This window comes from Octopus sinensis, unplaced genomic scaffold (genome assembly GCF_006345805.1).
Source record: "Octopus sinensis unplaced genomic scaffold, ASM634580v1 Contig18550, whole genome shotgun sequence".
Taxonomy (NCBI): Eukaryota; Metazoa; Mollusca; class Cephalopoda; order Octopoda; family Octopodidae; genus Octopus; species Octopus sinensis.
This window is the reverse complement of record NW_021835934.1, coordinates 2,501-18,413: the sequence shown is the minus strand read 5'-3', so window position 1 is coordinate 18,413 and position 15,913 is coordinate 2,501. Positions and strand designations below refer to the sequence as shown.

General features: G+C 35.8%; 1 pseudogene; it reads left to right on the top strand.

Moving 5' to 3' along the window:
- Positions 1-299: 299 nt before the first annotated feature.
- On the top strand, positions 300-399 carry LOC115231459 (annotated as a pseudogene).
- Positions 400-15,913: the final 15,514 nt, after the last annotated feature.

Sequence of the window (15,913 nt, the reverse complement as noted above, 5' to 3'; positions counted from 1 at the left end):
TTTGGCTGATTGTTTCTCCGGAGATTGTCAGAATGATGTAGACGCCTCTGATGAGAACCAAATAAGGTTCGAAAATTGATTAAGGTTATTCATAATTTTTTCAGTCTGCGGAGAAATGGCTAAAACTTTTCCATATTCTAACGTCTAATATTCTCCTGCTTTTCCATGAGATAATTGGTTCCGTTTCTCCAGTCAGCAGCACCAAATCGCCATTGTTCAGATCGCCACCTTCATTCATCTCGTTCTGATTTTAAGAACACACAAAATCTGTGACATTTACTTTGAACACCCTAACCATTAAGCCACGTGCTTCTACTCTAAATTTGGAATGACACAGAGAAAATTAGTATGGCCCCTGCGCAGGATGACACCCAAATTCGTGAAGCGTTCCCTATTTTTTCAAGGCCGTGCTCCAGCATGACCGCAGTTCAAATTACTATAACAAGTAAAAGAATAGAGAAGATTGCTGATGAATTGCTGGAGTCGAGGTTAGACAGAAAATTAGTTTAATTATCTCCTCTTTGCCTTTTAGCAACGTTGTTTGCCATTTTAGCATAATTTGATTACCGTACTTCGATAAAAACGTGGCTGGTGTTAATATTAGGGCTGTTGTTAGAATTAGAACTGGTGTTAGTACTAGGGCAGCTATCAGTATTAGTGCTGTTGTTAATATTGGGATTGCTATTACTATTGGGACAGCACTATTTTATGGAGTCTATCAATCCAGGTCATGCTACAGCATCTGGTTTCCTGCTTCTCGTATCTTCTGTAATCGTCCGATTCACCAGTCGCTGTTCTTTATAGTTATACAACCCTTTCCGTCACCGTTTCAACTTCGCTTGTAATATATATTTCTTTATTGCCCACAAGGGGCTAAACACAGAGGTGGGGGGGCAAACAAGGACAGACACACGGATTAAGTCGATTATATCGACCCCAGTGGGAAATTGGTACTTTATATATCGACGCCGAAAGGATGAAAGGCAAAGTCAACCTCGGCGGAATTTGAACTCAGAACGTAACGGCAGACGAAATACCGATTTCTTTATTACCCACAAGGGGCTAAACACAGATGGGACAAACAAGGACAGACACGCGGATTAAGTCGATTATATCGATCCCAGTGCGTAACTGGTACTTAATTTATCGACCCCGAAAGGATGAAAGGCAAAGTCGACCTCGGCGGAATTTGAACTCAAAACGTAACGGCAGACGAAATACCGATTTCTTTATTACCCACAAGGAGCTAAACACAGATGGGACAAACAAGGACAGACAAACGGATTAAGTCACTTATATCGACCCCAGTGCGTAACTGGTACTTATTTAATCGACCCCGAAAGGATGAAAGGCAACGTCGACCTCGGCGGAATTTGAACTCAGAACGTAGCGACGGGCGAAATACTGCTAAACATTTCGCCCGGCGTGCTAACGTTTCTGCCAGCTCACCGCCTTTCTTCGCTTGTAATATATATATATAAGCTATTAATTAATCTTGTATAATAGTTTTTATGGGGAAACATTTATAGAATTGATCTGCTTTTGGCTGATCCGAAAATACTACATGAAGCGAGACTCACACAAAAAAAAAATTGGATTGCATAGATCTACGCATGCGGTTTGTCAAATGTTTTTCTCAGAGTATCGGTAGAGTAAAGTGTCGCCTTTCAATAAGTGAATTAACATCGTAGCGTTGCAATATGTATTGTGTCGTTATTAGATTTCGTATATTTGAAGCAGTTCAATGCATAGAAATAAATAAATAATAAAGAAAGAAATAACGTCTAATGGGTAATGTAGTAATGGATAATTGAAGTAATGTAGACCAGAACAGACCATATAAAAAATAATTCATTATATATTTCCTTAATCACTCATTGCGCAGAGTGAAACAGTTGAAGCATGCTGGGTTCATAACCGAGAGTTTCCTCGGAAGAAATGAATACTATCTTTGTTATTTATGTATCGTAACCTTTCGCTGCAGAAACAGTGCAGGGGGACAATTCTCTTCATAGACAAACACATAGGTCAACGATATATTTTATCCAATGTCATATTTTATTTCACGCTGCTTCATGTAGCTCTGAAGTTATTTGATTCCAGCTTCTTCAAACTTTACGCCCGCCAGTAAACGTACTATCTCCTGCACTTAGATATAGAATCTATTTTCCTTACGGGGATGTGGAAACGAATTCGGTATTCAAAGATGACGACTCACAATGACCTAGAAACACATGTGAGATTATTTTCTCCCGTGACTTCTTCTCACGTCCGCGGATACACAAACGTGTTACATGATTGTACACATATTTTATACACATATTTTATGTATGTATGCATGTAAGAGTATACATACATACATACATACATACATATATATATATATATATATATATATATATAATATATATATATATATATATTATATATATATATAGTGGTAAGACGATTTAGCGTCTTCTTCTAACATATTAGGAATCCACCTTGGTGGTTATTCCTCTTATATATTGCATATATATACATACATATACATATACATATACATATATATATATATATATATATATATATCTATACATATATTATATATGTATGTATGTGTGTGTGTGTGTTGTGCGCGCGCGCCTGTGTGTGTGTAATATATTGCATAATTATAAACATGGAAAAGTTTTAGTCATTTCTCCGCAGACTGAAAAACAAATGAACAGCCTTAATCAATTTCCGAACCTTATTGGGTTCTCATCAGAGGCTTCCACATCATTCCGACAGACTCCAGAGAAACAAGCAGCCAAATTGTTTATATACTCAACAAATGCAGCAGTTACTCTACGAAGGAGCCCCTAATTTGCATACATGTATACACACACACACCACACACACACACACACACACACACACACACACACACACATATATATATATAACATATATATTATATAAAATATATATATATAGCTGGCAGACTTTGGCTTATGAGAAATCACGTGCCTATTTGGCGCTAAATTTCGAAACCAGTACCAGGTTGACCAGCATTTACTTGTTCTGACCCATTTGAGGTAAGACATTGTTATTATTCACTGATATTTTTTCCTATCTTGTGTGTAATAGATTTGTGACTTTTCGGTGGTACAGAAGTACTTTTTACTTCTATCATTAGTGATATAGGTACTCATGTACTACCCTTGTGTATATATGTACATATCTAATATTGTATGTATATATTTTATTAATTTGCCTGTATGGCTGATAATTCGCTTACTACTTGTGATGGATTTTAATAATACCATCCCATATATATATATATATATATATATATATAATATATATATATATATATATATATATATATATATATATATATATATATATATTCGAGTATGTATATATAAATGGTGTGTGACGTATATATATATATGTGTGTGTGTGTGTGCATGTATACGTATATCCTTTTCCCTTTTGGTCAGTTGAACTATTTTTATTATGTTGAATGTGTTTTCCCCCATATTCCCCCACTCCTAGTATATTTGGCCTTAGTTGCTGTTGCTCTATCCTCCATCATTGCATATCTTTTGTTAAAACTCTGTGTATAACATTTTGGTATTTAATTCATATACCTTGTTCTCCTGGGGGAAACACTGACATTTTTGGCAGTATTTTCCCTTTAATACTTTGGTTGATATAATTTGTCTTAGCTTTTCTTTTGTTTCTAGAATGACATTTTTTTTGTATTTACATAAAACGGTTTATACGACTTCATTTATTTTTTGCATTCTCCATGTTGAATCACTCCTTTTCTCTTTAGAGTATAAATTGTTTGTTCCTGTGAACAGAATTTCTTACAGGGCGCTGCTACACGTTATTTCTTCTTTCGGAGTTCTTCTTGTTCCTTTGTAGCTTAGACAGAGGTTTCCGTTGATCCAAAAGAATCGATTTAGTAAATATTTTCTCTTTTGTTTTTGGTCTGTGAGATTCACAACGTAAACTCCTGCGTTGAAACAGAGTTTGACAGACAGACAGACAGAACTGAATCAGATCTGAAGGAGTCGTATCATTGATGTAATCGCAAATGGCGACCAAAGCACTTTGACAAACCAAGCTGGTTCATTGGTTGACCGAACGATTAATCAAGTAATCGATTAGCTAATTGGCTAAATGTTAACTAATTGAGGTCTTAACAATAAATGAAGGGAAATAGAACCAGTGCATGCATTTATTATAGCCATAATGATTCTCTAAAGATGCAGCAAAATTCATTAATTATCTCTTATTTGATCTCTTTTACTTGTTTCAGTCATTAGACTGCGGCCATGCTTGAGCACATCCTTGAAGAATTTTAGTAGACACCAGTAATTATTCTTTTTAAGCCCGGTACTTCTTCTATCGGTCTCTAGCGTCAAATCACCAAGTTACAGGGACGTAAAAACACCAACACCGTATTCAAGCGACAGTGGGAGACAGACACAGGCAGAAAGACACTTACATATATGTATATAAGTATACGACAGGCTTCTGTCGTATACTTATATATATAGTATATATATATATATATATTAATATATATATATAATAGAAATATTAAAATTACTAAGTCTCTCTAAAAGAGATTACGACAGCGTTACTGGAAATTAATTGTTATCGCCATATTAATATGGCAATCTTATAGATATAAGACTAAATCCTGTCGCTGATTAGCTCCATGAGGCCATCGCCTTAAGATAGCTATATGACACACAAACTGTGTCCATTAGAACCTTCGAACAAGGGAGGTCAGCCGCTTCACACTGCTAGTCAGACAGCTACAGACGCGTTTCAGGGTATTTGCCCCTTGTCAATGTAGCGTAGTCGACTCAGCAGGTGTCGTCACTGATCGTCTCTGTTCGAAGGTTCTATTTACCTATTATCGGTGGAATACATCCACTTGTTTTCAATAATAGAAATATTAAAATTACTAAGTCTCTCTAAAAGAGATTACGACAGCGTTACTGGAAATTAATTGTTATCGCCATATTAATATGGCAATCTTATAGATATAAGACTAAAAGCTGTTGCTGATTAGCTCCATGAGGCTATCGCCTTAAGATAGCTATATGACACACAAACTGTGTCTATTAGAACCTTCGAACAAGGGAGGTCAGCTGCTTCACACTGCTAGTCAGACAGCTACAGACGCGTTTCGTCTTTTAAGCTTTTAGTCTTATATCTATAAGATTGCCATATTAATATGGCGATAACAATTAATATATATATATATATATATATATATACATACATACGCACATATATATGCATACATACATGCATACATACATACATACATACATACATACATAATACATACATACATACATACATATTTACTTACTTACTTACTTACTTACTTACTTACTTACTTACTTGCATATATATATATATATTTCTTTACTATCCACAAGGGGATAAACACAGAGGGGACAAACAAGGTCAGACAAACGGATTAAGTCGATTACACCGACCCCAGTGCGTAACTGGTACTTAATTTATCGACCCCGAAAGGATGAAAAGCAAAGTCGATCTCGGCGGAATTTGAACCCAGAACGTAACAGCAGACAAAATACGGCTACGCATTTCGCCGGGCGTGCTAACGTTTCTGCAAGCTTGCCGCCTTTGCATGCATATATATATATATATATATATATCATATAATATATATATATAATATATATATATATAATATATATTATATGTGTTGTTGTGTGTGTGTGTGGTGTTGTGTGGTGTGTGTTCACCAAATCTACGCACAGGGCTTTGGTCGGCCCAGGGCAATAGCAGATGACACTTGCCCAAGGTTTCGCGTAGCGAAACTGAACCTGGAACAATGTGGTTGGGAAGCAAGCTTCTTACCACACAGCCATGCCACAGTCGATATACTTCCTGTGTAATAATGATTTACAATTTTGACACAAAGCCAGTAAGTTAGAGGGAGGTGGGGGTAGTTGATTACATCGACCCCCAGTACGAAACTGGTACTTATTTCATCGATCCCCGGAAGGATGAAAGGCAAAGTCAACCTTGGTAGAATTCGAACTGAGACTGTGAAGACGGACGAAAGTTCGCTAAGCACTTTGCCCACGTCGGTAACGATTCTGCCAGGTCACCGCCTTTCCGTATGTAATAATCATAATCTTTTACTCTTTTACTTGTTTCGGTCATTTGACTGTGTCCATGCTGGAGCACCGCCTTTAGTCGAGCAAATCGACCCTGAGACTTATTCTTTGTAAGCCTACTACTTATTCTATCGGTTTATTTTGACGAACTGCTAAGTTACAGGGACGTAAAAACACCAGCATCGGTTGTCAAGTGATGTTGGGGGGACAAACACAGACACACATATATACATACATACATATATATGTATACACATATATACGACGGGCTTCTTTCAGTTTCCGTCTACCAAATCCACTCACAAGGCTTTGGTCAGCCCGAGGCTATAGTAGAAGACACTTGCCCAAGGTGTCATGCAGTTGGGACTGCACCCGGAACCATGTGGTTGGTAAGCAAGCTACTTACCACACAGCCCCTCCTACGCCTATATATATATATATATATAATATAATATATATATATATATATATATATATACTACGGGCTTCTTTTTCAGTTCCGCCTATCAAATCCACTCACAAGGCTTTGGTCGGCCCGAGGCTATAGTAGAAGACACTTGCCCAAGGTGCCACCTAGTGGGACTCCACCCGGAACTATGTGGTTGGCAAGCAAGCTACTTTATTTCATAAATATTTGCCATAAAGGCACTACTAAGAGTAGCTTGAGTGCTAGACATAGACATTAATGAGGTGGATGATTATGATCAAAAATGATAAAGATGGGAGAAGGCAGAAGGTGCCCGCCGACCCTCTGCTTCTCTAAAACATTGTTGTTTTTTTTTAATATATGTACCGAGGTAATGACCCTCTTACAATTTAAGATACAATTTCTTTGGACCAAAAAGTCCATACAACCACAAATTACATTTTTTAAAAAATCAAATTAGAAGCAATAAACCTTTACAATTCTTCCCCCAGTAAATCTCGTGCAACTTGCAGGCATTGTTGCAACCGAAATCTGGGGACTCCAATAGGGAATTTTGACTACACAGCCACTCCGGCGCCTATTGTAATGTAAAACTTTGATTAATCTATTCTGTTTGCTTCTGAATAATGTTCTGCGAATAAACATGGCTTGTGACTACGCATTTGCTTCGACATTTTAATGGCGACTTCTGTTCGCCTCCATTTTAGATTTCAGTTTATATTTCTTATTTTCTTTCCCGTCAGCTTTGATTTAAGACGACGTTGCTTATTTATTTCTTCTGATTTGTATTGTATATTTTCGTTATTATGTTTTAGAGATCCTTTATTGCCCCTTTTCTTGTGCTACTTTCTCTTTTTATGGGCTCATATATATTTCGGGTGTGATAGACTCTGTCGAAATGTTTTCAGTGGTTTAAACCATTTTGTTAACGTCTGGTCGGTTTTTAGGTGGAGGCGCATGGCTCAGTGGTTAGAGCGTCGAGCTTACGATCGTGAGTTTGTGAGTTCGATTCAGACCGAGCTGCGTGTTGTGTTCTTGAGCAAGACACTTTATTTCACGTTGCTCCAGTTGACGCAGCTGTAGAAATGAGCTGCGACGTCACTGGTGCCAAGCTGTATCGGCCCCTTTGTCTTTCCCTTGGATAACATCGGTGGCGTGGAGACATAGGCGACTGCTTGTCTTCCATAAACAACCTTGCCCAGACGTGTGCCTCGAAGGCTCTACATTTTTCTTGCATATTCTCTCCACATATATTTTTTCTAAAGTTGTTTGTTTTTGTCGCTTGATCTTGGGCTGCTACAATTATTACTATTATTATTATTATTATTACTATTATTATTATTATTATCATCATCATCATTTTATATTATTATTATTATTATTATTATTATTATTATTATTATTATTATTAATTTACTATTATATTATTATATTATTATCACATCATCATTATTATTATTATTATTATTATTATTTTCATTATTATTATTATTACTATTATTATTATTATTATCATCATCATCATTATTATTATATTATTATTATGATTATTATTTTATATACTATTATTATTATTATTATTATATTATATTATCATCCATCATTCATTATATTATTATTATTATTATTATTATTTTCATTATATTATTATTACTATTATTATTATATCATTATTATTATTATATATTATTATTATTATTATTTTCATTAATATTATTATTACTATTATATTATTATTATTTTTATTATTATTATTATTATTATTATTATTATTATGATATTATTATATTATCTATTATCATTATTATTATTATTATATTATATTATTATCTCATTCACATCATCATCATCATCATTCATCATTATACATCATCATCATCACATGCTCAACTGCACTACCGAGCGCAGCTCTGTGTGCCTTAAGTATGTGCTTTGTTTGGTTGTTGTGGGTGCTCTTATTTTTACTGTATTGAAAGTGTTTCACGTAGGATGTGTGCAGTACCTAGCAGTGCTATTTTCTGTATGTTATATATATTTGTAAGTCCTGGTGTTTTTGTTATGTATTTGTCTGAATATTTTTTATCGTACCTAATCCGCCTACTATGACACAAATTGTTTCTGTTTTTAAATTCCACATTCGAGTTGCCTCTATTTCCAGATCTTTGTATATTGAAATTTTCTCTATTTTTTTAAGAAATATCATTTTCATTATTATTATAGTTGTTGTTATTAATGTTATTATTATCTTATTATTATATATTACTATTATTATTATTATTATCTATTATCATTATTATTATTTTATTATTATTATATTTTTATTTCTATTATTACGTTTTATCATTATTATCATGATTATTATTATTATTATTTTATTTATTTTTTTATTTTATTATTATTATTATTTATTATTATTATTATATATCATTATTATATTTGATTTCTATTATGATCGTATTATCATTAGTATATTAGTTTAATTTTTTTTTTAAAAATTATTATTTTATTATTATTATTATTATTTTATTTCTATATATTATTATTATTATTATTATTATCATTATTATTATTATTATTTTTATTATAAACAACATGCACATTTTCACGTCGCCTCCGTATTACATTCTTTTGTTGTTGATATTTCAATAGGAACATCATTTTACCACCATTCCCCACCATCCCCCACCACCAAAACCAAATATTTTATCAATAATCAAAACTTGCCTTCATATTTCTTTCTCTCTCCTTCTCTCTCTCCTCTCTTTCCTTCTCTCTCTATTATAGTATCTTTCTCTTTCCCACTTGTCATCCATATTGATATGTCTATACATCCCTTTGGTATTACTTCCTCAACCCTGTCCGTCTGTCCGTTTGTCTGTCTGTTTGTCTGTTTGACTGAACGTCTATCTGTCTGTCTGTCTGTCTCTTTCTCTTTCTCTCTTTCTCTCTTTTTCAAAAAGTATCATTTCTCCCCACACATTAACCCCGTATATAATTATTTTCTCACTGCTATTATTCTTTCTCTCTTCTCCTTCTCTCTCCAAATCTTCTTCCTCTTTCTTTACCGCCAATCATTTTCCTATCTATCTCAAATTTTTTATACTTTTCACTTCTTTTTTCACACTATCTATCTAATATTGCGTTCTCTTCCCCTTGCTTCTATCTCTGTTTATCATATCCGTTCTTACATCTCTTTCCTATCTCCTCTCTCGACATATAACCTCTATCCATAACTCCTATCTCTCCCTTCTCTACCATATGTCTCTACCCTATAACTCCTCTCAGTCTCTCCACTCTCTTTTCTACCTCTCTTTCCCTTTTACTTCTCCCTCTGTCCCTCTCCCAGTTTCTCTCCGTCTCTCTCCTCTTTCCTTCTCTCTTTTTCCTTCTCTCTCTTTCCATCTCTCTGCTTCCCCCATTCTCCATCTCCATCTCTCCATCTCTCCATCTCTCCTCTCTCTCCTCTTTCCCCCTCACTCCCCTCTGTCTTTCCCTTCTCTCCTTCTCTCTTCCATTTCTCTTCCTCTCTTTCCTTCCTCTTTCATTCTTTACTTTCATTCATCTGCCAGGAAATTATTTTACCAATATTTCATTCATCTTCCAATTCCTCTTCTTTCTTTTATACTATCACCCCCCCCCCCGTCTCTCACTCTTTCACTTTCTATGTGTGTGTGTGTGTTTGTGTGTGTGTATGATTATGTGTGTGTGTATGAATATCTGTGTGTATATGATTATGTGTGTGTACGGGTGCGTGATTATGTATGTATATATGATTATGTGTGTGTGTATGATTATGTGTGTGTATGTGTATGATTATGTGTGTGCGCTTGTCCGTCATTATGTGTGTGTATGATTGTGTTTGATTATGTGTGTGTGTTTGATTATGTGTGTGCGTATGATTATGTGTGTGCGTATGATTATGTGTGTGCGTATGATTATGTGTGTGTATGATTATATGTGTGTATGATTATGCGTGTGTGTGCATGGTTATGTGTGTGTGTATGATTATATGTGTGTATGATTATGCGTGTGTGTGCATGATTATGTGTGTGCGCGCGTATGTGTGTGTGTGTGAATGTATAAAAGGAGAGCAACAGAGTGAGCAAGACTGAAATAAACAAACAGTAAGGAGAAAGGAGAGCGTTTAGCTTCAACACAAACGTGTTTATGAATGTTATATTGAGAATTATGTGTGTGTGTGTGGTGTGTGAACGTATGCGTGTGCTAGAAAGAGAGAAAGAGAGGGAGGGACGGAGAGGGAATAAGAAAACCATTGATTTAGACGTCGATGACGCAGATAACGTCAGACGATCGTAAAATCAGTACGTATGTACGTTCGTATGTATGTATGCATGTATATATACACATATACACACACATATATATATAACTATGTATAATTATATATATATTTATATTATATATAGGCGCAGGAGTGGCCGTGTGGTAAGTAGCTTGTTTACCAGCCACATGGTTCCGGGTTCAGTCCCACTGCGTGGCACCTTGGCAAGTGTCTTCTACTATAGCCTACTATGCTTTGTGAGTGGATTTCGTAGACGGAAACTGAAAGAAGCCCGTCGTATATATATATATATATATATATCTATATATATATATATATAATATATATATGCGTGTGTGTGTTTGTGTGCCTGTTTTGTCCCCCTAGCATTGCTTGACAACCGATGCTGGTGTGCTTATGTCCCCGTTACTTAGCGGTTCGGCAAAAGAGACAGATAGAATAAGTACTGGGCTTACAAAAGAATAAGTCCCGGGGTCAAGTTGCTCGATTAAAGGCGGTGCTCCAGCATGGCCGCAGTCAAATGACTGAAACAAGTAACAGAAAAAAATAGATTTCTTTACTACCCACAATGGGCTGAACATAGAGGGGACAAACAAGGACAGACATAGGTATTAAGTCGATTACATCGACCCCTGTGCGTAGCTGGTACTAAATTTACCGACCTCGAAAGGATGAAAGGCAAAGTCGACCTCGGCGGAATTTGAACCCAGAACGTAACGGCAGACGAAATACGGACTCGCATTTCGCCCGGCGTGCTAACGTTTCTGCCAGCTCGCCGCCTTCCATATAAATATTTAAGTGTGTGTGTGTGTATGTATACATATATCACCGAGATCATCGTGACCGACCAGGCTATCAGATGTTGCTACACATCGCTGGTCACAATGTGCTTTGCATTGTTTTAGCCTTCTAATGACGCCACCCCGCCGGCAAAGCGAGCAGGCCAACAGAAGAAAGAGTGAGAGAAAGTTGCGGCGAAAGAGTACAGCAGGGATCGCCACCAACCCCCTGACGGAGCGTCGTGAAGTTTTGAATGTTTCCGCTCAATAAACACTTACAACGCCCTAACCACTGGGCAATTGCGCCTCCACTAATATATATTGATTTATATCCACTATATATATATATATATATAATATATTATATATATAATATATCTATATATATATAATATACATACATACATACATATATATATATAATATATATATATTATATATGTATACCTATTATATATATATATGTATATGTATATTTTCGTATATGCATGTAACTATACACACACACATATATATACTTATATATAGATGTGTATATGTATATATGTGTGTGCGTGTGTGTATGTGTGTATTCTTTTATTCTTTTACTTGTTTCAGTCGACTGCAGCCATACTGGAGCACCGCCCTTAGTCGAACGAATCGACCCCAGGACTTATTCTTTGTAAGCCTTGTACAAGTTACGGGGCCGTAACCACACCAACATCGGTTGTCAAGTGATGGTGGCGGGACTAACACAGACACATACGCACACACGCACACATGCACACACTCATACATATATACACGACGGGTTTCTTTCTGTTTCCGTCTACCAAATCCACTCACAAGGCTTTGGTCGACCCGAAACTATAGTAGAAGACACTGGCTCAAGGTGCCACGCAGTGGGACTGAACCAAGAACCATGTTGTCGGGAAGCAAACTTCTTACTACGCAACTACGTATGCAAATTTCTTGCATATAGGCGCAGAGTGTGGCTGTGTGGTAAGTAGCTTGCTTACCAACCACATTGTTCCGGGTTCAGTCCCACTGCGTGGCACCTTGTGCAAGTGTCTTCTACTATACCCTCGGGCCGACCAAAGCCTTGTGAGTGGATTTGGTAGACGGAAACTGAAAGAAGCCCGTCGTATATATGTATGTATATATATGTATATATAGTGTGTGTGTGTATATGTTTATGTGTTTGTGTTTGTCCCCCCAACATCGCTTGACAACTGATGATGGTGTGTTTACGTCCCCGTAACCTATGGTTCGGTAAAAGAGACCGATAGAATTAGTGCCAGGCTTACAAAGAATAAGTCCTTGTTATTATCACTACACACACACGCACGTACACACACAGACACGCGCGCGCACATACACACACACAGACACACACATATATATATACAAGCTTGTAAAGTCCGGGAGAATGGGCTGTAAACATCGAAAAGGTAGGTAAAAAGTTATTTTTTTCCAGTATTATACATGTCTGGAACCTAAGGTTTCTCGCTAACAGAAATCAGCAATTATTCAATGCAAAAGCATGAGCTCCAGCAAAGTAACAAAAGTTTTATTAAAAAACGGAGTGTGAGTGATATATGTAAAAGGTTTTAGCCAAAAATACTCGATACAGACATGATAGTCAAAGAAAGATTTTCTTAAAATTCATTAAATATTTTAAAAATATTTTTAAAAAAATAAAATGCGACGAGCCTTTTGGAAAGAAAGTTTCGTATTGAGCGCATTTTGTGTGTAAGCGTTTTCGTTGTTCATCTTTTCAATCACATATGTTCTGGGCTAATCCACATAGACGTTGTTTTTAGTAATGACGGTGACTTTCCGGTTTAATTTGGGGTTTAGAATTTTAATAAGCATTCTGCTTTTGCCGTGCATAGCCGATCATTTTGTTATTTATGAAATAAAGGAAATATTTTGAATTTTCCATTATCACAAATGTTTAGATGTTCACTACATTTCTAAGAGATAATTATTGATTTTCTGTTCGTCCACTCTCACACGGCTGGTCAGCTTTGATCCTGTTCCTCCAATGTAATTCTCTTTGCATTGTGGGGATGTGATGCAGTAGATAAGTCTTCTCTTGTTTTGAAGGTGAACACAAAGATGTTTGCATTCACCTTCAGTTACTTCTCATTCTCGAATGTTTTGGTTGTTCCACGATTAGTTATTTCACACGTTCCACAAAGAAAGGTTCCACGTGTTGTCACCTGCATTATTTCTTTCTCCGAAATGAATCTCGCTTCTGTTAAGATTCTTATGAAATTTGGTGGTTGTCTTCGGCTGTCGATAATTTGTGACTCTCATTATTTGTTTTGGCTGAATGTAAGATTTTGTGATTTCTTCGATTATGTGTGACTACCAATGGAGTATTTATATTTCTACTTTTGGTTTCACCCTCAACGTGAATTTTTTCCTGTAAGTCAAAGATTTGCCATGATTTGTTAAATTTTGGGCTTCTACATATTAGCTTCTACCAGTATTTTCTCTCTTCTTTTTAAGTCTATATATACTGAGTATATATGTCTTTCCATGTTAATTTGGTGTTCTTTTTGCGTGACACGAGTGTCAATATTTAAAATCTAAGTATTTGAGTGTGTCTGTGTCTTTGCAGCAGAGATCGATTATAACTACCTCAGTTTCTTTAATTATCAGAATGACCAGTATGGAACATCCTTTTCATTCATTTTCATAGTGAAAGGGATCGATTCATGAAGGCTATTTGTTAATTTAAATTATCTTGTAAAAGATAAAGGTATCTTTTATCTAAGAATCATTTCCAATTTCCTGTTAAACAAGATTGGAAATGTTGATTAAATGTAATTCCAGATAACGTATTCACTTTTCTTCTAGGAATCCCATTACTAGTATTGCAAATGTTGGTGCGACTTCCGTTCCCATCGCTGTGCTTTGAATTTGTATGTAATCTTACGCATCAAAGAAGTGGTTGTTCTCTAGTATCAATCCTTCAGGTAATATTTCAAGTATAAATCTTGAGGGCAATTTTCCTGAACTTTCGTGCGTATTTGACTATCCACAGCTCTGCTAATCCTAATCCATGAGGGATATTTGTGTAGAGACTGGTTGGATCGAAAGCAACCATAATCGTCTCTTATCAACTCTTCCGGGATCATGATTTAAGAAGTCCATGCCGTCTCTGATGAAACACGGGACCAATTTGCACATTAGTTTCAAAATCCTGTCAGGAAAAATTACTTAATCGTTGACTGCTAGATGTTAGGCGTGCAACAATTAGACGTACTTTTAAATCAGATGCTTAAAGAATTTCCATATATGGTATATGGAGATCCTTTAAGCAGTTATTAATTTCTTAGCATTGTAGTTTGTAAAAGCTACTTCTTTCACCTCCAAATTTGTGAGATAATTCAACGTCTTTTTCGTTAAGCCATTTTTTAATCTGTCTGTAAATTCACCAACTTTGTTCAGTGTTTGCTTATTTGCATTGCTTTATATCTTTTTGTGGAATTGTTGGTTATTTAGTTGTTCTAAGACCATTCTAAGAATTCTAAATCCGAAAGTAAACCAGAAACTATGGATCTTTTCGCTTTGACACCGTCAGAAAATGTTATTGACAAATTACGGCAGAAATTGTATTCACCTCAATAGACGTCATTGATTGGTTGAAATTGCCGAAATGCAAGAAATTAAACAACAAATAGCTTACAAACTACAGAATTTTCTCGAGAAAGTCAAGAGAAAAATATGTTTTATGTAGCACACTACCAGTATACGAAGTTTAAAACTGTTTAGTTACAAAGAAATTATTTAAAAAATCTGCCGGTCAAAGTGAAAAGATCCGAAACGGTCAGCATCATTACTAAAAACAACTTTCTCTATACGGATTGGCTCAGTACTGGTTTGTTTGAAAAATGGGACAACACAAGGAAAGCGCTTACACTCAGTTCACACAATATGAAATCTTATTTTCAAAAGGTTCGTGGGATACTGTTTACTAAGAAACAATATTTAAATAGTCAAATACTTAATAACTTTTAAGAGAATCTAATGTACACACAGACACAGATACAGACACACACAGACACAGATACAGACACACACACATGCACTTTATTTTATCGATCACCGGAAGGATGAAAAACGAAATTGGCTCAGGTGAGAAATGACCTCAGAGCGTAAAGGGCCGAAGCCGTTACGTTCTGAGTTCAAATTCCGCCGAGGTCGACTTTGCCTTTCATCCTTTCGGGGTTGATAAATTAAGTACCAGTTATGCACTGGGGTCGATGTA